This window comes from Lolium rigidum, chromosome 7 (genome assembly GCF_022539505.1).
Source record: "Lolium rigidum isolate FL_2022 chromosome 7, APGP_CSIRO_Lrig_0.1, whole genome shotgun sequence".
In the NCBI taxonomy this organism is placed as follows: Eukaryota; Viridiplantae; Streptophyta; class Magnoliopsida; order Poales; family Poaceae; genus Lolium; species Lolium rigidum.
The window spans coordinates 59,211,436-59,216,045 of NC_061514.1; positions in this window are offsets into that span (position 1 = coordinate 59,211,436).

Consider the following 4,610-nt stretch of genomic DNA (forward strand, 5'->3'; position numbering starts at 1 on the left):
GTTCCTGTTCTTTGTATCTAAAATTTTCTACCTTCTCCTGTACAATATGCTGGCCAGTTTGTCTCACCTGTGGTCATGATGAACTTTTTTTTACTATAATGATCATGATCTTTTTACAGCAACGAGTTAAAAAAAAAGATCTTTTACAGAAACATAATAATGCACTTTCAGTTTCTTTGGCATCACATCATGATGAACTTTGATGCATTTTGTAGGGTTGATGAATTTGTATCTTTGGGATGATATTTAGACGGGCCCAATTGGTGTAGTAAATCCTAGAAAAACACTTCAAGTCACCGGGCCGGCCATATCGCGTATGGGCTTTAAGTGGCCTTGGCCCAAGTAGCGACCACCATCCGGCCGTCTTCTCCGGTCAGACCAGGAGGAGCACGCACGGACGCGCCACAAGCCGCCAAGCCGGAGAGCGGAGCACATGCTGGGCCTTCTCCGCCGCCAAGCCGCATCCTCGCCGGCGGCGAGCCTCCGACTAGTGAGTCCAGCTTCCGTTCTTCTCTTTGTGCTCCGCTGTCTATGAACCGCCCCGTTTGCTCCGCCGCGTGTATTGCTTTGGCGGATTTGGGAAGTAGTTGGCCTCGCCGTGAGAAAAAAAGCAACAATCCAGGCGCGTGTAGCTTTGCTGTAGAACTCAAACCTAGATAGAAGTGAAAGTATGATTCAGTAGAGTAGCTGGTTTGAATAACAGGGGCCAGTAATTGCCTAACTAGATAATACCCCGCGCGATGCTGCGGAACCATTTAACAACATTTGTAGAAAAAACCATGTGATACCTGATGTAGCAAAAAAAATCTGAAAATTTTAAGAGACACGATTTTTACGAATAGAAAAAGGAACAAACATCATGGTACATATCGTTGGAATTTCCCTATATAACTTTCATGGGTGTGTTCAACAATTACACCATATACACTTACAGAAAAAATAAAACTTGAGAAATGCATAGCCAGTTACACGACGACTTCATTTTGATTGGCCTATATTGGCATCAGCTCCTTTTAGTCTTCACCTACAAAAAATGAATGTATCTATGTGAGACATAGAATGGGAGGGTGTATTTTTTGTCGGTTTGGGTAGTTGTCGAGCATGTTGCTCAATAAATTGGAGGGTGTATGGACTGAATGAATTGCTTTACCACTGGACGAATCATAATATCAAGAAAGATCCAAAAAGGTCTGTTCCAGACATTTCTGAAACCAACGGAGAAGTCATTTGTAGATTGGTTTCATGAGATGTATTGTGATGACTACTGATAATAAAGCAGTAAGAGATTTTACAGGGTCAACAAAGCATATCATATGTAAGTGCGAGCTATTGAAATAATCACTGTTGTAGCGAACATGAACAATGTAGTTGCTCCATAGTAACTTATAACTCGGATTTTGACAAATAATATTTGCGAGAAATGCTTATGTGGTAGCAGAAGTGAAGTAGCAGAGCATATTACAGGAATATAAATTAAAGTTGGTGGTTTCCAGTTCTTCAGCTAGGAGGATCAATAAGGAAGAAAAGCACACCTGGTTTCAGCTAGGATTATCACTTGAAGAAAACAACATTTTGTATTTACAAACCCGAACATGAAATGATCCTCACAGCGTGTGACAACCGTAATGAAAGTTGAGCCTGAATGGTTTACTCGTACAGTTGTACCACAAGTTGTACTCAGATCTGTCAATTGAAATTTAATCATAACAGGAAAGAGTAGAAACCAACATAGGATTCACATACTTGACAAATTATTAGAATCCTCAATCTGAATTTGTTATGCCGATAGTTATACCTGCATGTTGTTCATAAAACATGTGATTCCAGATAAAGTAGGTAATGGAAAGCAATAGAAATAGAAGAACACCCCTCCTTTTTGTCTCCCCTCCTTTTTGTCCTTGCTATCGACACCCTTGCACAAATCTTAGAACGAGCCACGTCGCATGGGTTGATCCACAAGCTCCGGGGTAGAGGTTCCATCCTCCGCACCTCTCTCTACGCGGACGATGCGGCTATCTTTCTTGCTCCTTTAAAGGAAGACGTGCAAAATCTTGCACACATTCTCCACGACTTTGGCAAGGTTACCGGCCTTTGCACGAACTTCCATAAAAGCTCCGTTGTGCCAATAAGATGTGCGAATCTTAACCTTGAAGATATTCTCCTTTCCATCCCGGCCAAGAGGGAATCCTTTCCCATTCGCTATCTTGGGCTCCCCCTTACGGTTCGGGCCAAAAGAAGGAAAGACATCCAACACCTCGAAGACAAATGCGTCGGGAAACTTCCCACTTGGAATGGAAACTTCATTACTACGGCCGGCCGTGCCGCCTTGGTCAAATCCGTCATCGCCTCCCAAGCGACATACTTCTTGACACCCCTTTCCATCCCGGCAAGCACCATTTCCTTCATCAACAAGATTGAGAGAGCCTTCCTTTGGTCCGCTAGTGACCACACGACGGGAGCCAAGTGCAAGGTTAATTGGGATCTAGTTTGTCGCCCAAAGAAGTTTGGGGGTCTTGGTATCACTCATACGGACAAGTTCGCAACGGCTCTTCGCCTTAGATGGCCGTGGTTGGAATGGAAGGAACCTAATAAGATTTGGGTGGGTTCCGGTAACCCATGCTCGGAATATGACATGGACATCTTCTACTCCGCCACGACCATCACGGTTGGCAATGGTATGAAAACACCGTTTTGGTTCGCGCCTTGGCTTCATGGGAGAAAGCCCATTGAGATTGCTCCGCTTATCTATGCTTCCTCCAAGCGCAAAAATTGGAAGGTGGCTAGTGCTCTTCGGAACGAGGCTTGGGTCCAAAAGATTGCCTTGGGGGAAGATTTCTCCTTCGAACACCTCGCGCAATTTGTGGAGCTTTGGGGACTCATACAAAACTTCCACCTCAATGAGGACCTTGAAGATGACATTGCTTGGAAGCTCACCGAAAGTGGCCACTACTCTTCAAAGTCCGCCTATGAGTTGCAATTTTTGGGTTCCACCGTATCACCCTTATACAACTCCATGTGGAAAATGTGGGCGCCACCCAAGATCAAGTTCTTCACTTGGCTTGTTTTCCAAAATAGAGTGTGGACCGCCGACCGCTTGGAAAAAAGGGGGTGGCCTAATTGCGGGACTTGCCCTCTTTGTGATCAATGCACGGAATCCGTCGACCACCTTCTTGTTCATTGCCGCTTCACTTTGCGTCTTTGGAACATGGCCAAAGATACCTTTGACATCCCGGCTTCCCATGTCAACAATTGGGCAAATTTAGCCTTCCCGGAATGGTGGATCATGATATCATCCGGGCAAAATCGCTAGGGTATGGCTTCACTAGCTATGCTCATCAGTTGGGAGATTTGGAACAAGAGAAATGATAGAATCTTCAAGAACAAAAGCTCACCTACACAAGTCGTTTTCGAGAGGATCAAGAAAGAAGCGACCCTATGGGTCATGGCGGGTGCAAAAAGTTTGGGTATTTTGATGCCGCGAGAGTAGAACTTGTAATATCTTAAGACCTTTTACCTTCTTGTAAACTCCTCTCTTAATTAATGAATGGGCAAAGCTTTTGCCCGCGTTTCAAAAAAAAAAAAAAAAAAAATAGAAGAACACGGTTGATACCTGATTTGGAGATTGACATGTAGAATGGTTGTTCTTCAAATTCATAGAAATACAGTATGAATGTTGAAATAACCAGAGGTGGCTTCAACAACAGAATGCAATATAAGCTTCCGCTTGAAGAAAAAAAAGAGTACATGGGAAGATTGGACTACTGGAGAGCATTGGGTTATTCATCATTAGAACCATGTCTCGAATATGAAGCCTGACACGGTGTAACTTGTCTACTGATATTTTGTGATATCAAGATTGATAATCAAAATAATTAGCTGAGGACATGTACACAACACTTTCACCGATGTGAGGTCAATATTGAATCTGCACTTCAGAATAATCGAAGATGACCCAGAATTAGAACTCAATTCAAGCACGGGATCTCTAGATAGAGAAGTCCTATCAGGTGAACTAAAAAAAAATATAAACAACCCTCACCGGATGCAGAACCCATGACCATTCCACTGCAGTAGGAGAGAAAACGAATAGCCCCTCCAACAAACAAACATGATTTTATTAGGTAACGTGGGTCAGTCTCATGGTGTGTGCGGGGCGTGCGTCCCGTGGCGGAGCTTGCAGGCCAGGCTTCCACATCAAAGATCCACGGTAGGGCTGTGGTGTCTTCTCTGGGTCTTACAAGGGAAGATAAGGCTGATGAGCTACCTCGTTAGTGGAGATCGTGGACTGGTGGACTCCCCTTCTTCCATTTCAGGTCAACTTCTGGTAGAGAGTTTTGGCTGCAGTTAAGAGGCGATGAGGAAGAGGAACCGAGCAGTCGGAAATTATGAGGAAAGAGCAGCAGCTGATGAATAGATGAGCCGGCTAATGGATGAATTAAATGGCTGCCTAGTGTCCGGGTAAAATAGAAAATAATTGATGACATGGTCTCACAAAATTTGTTGGCAAGACTGCTGAGGTGGCAGTTTAGGATTGCTTGTAGATACATGATGAGGTGGATACCTTGCATGTGCATGAAAATGGGATCAACTATTAAGAATAGAAAGATGTG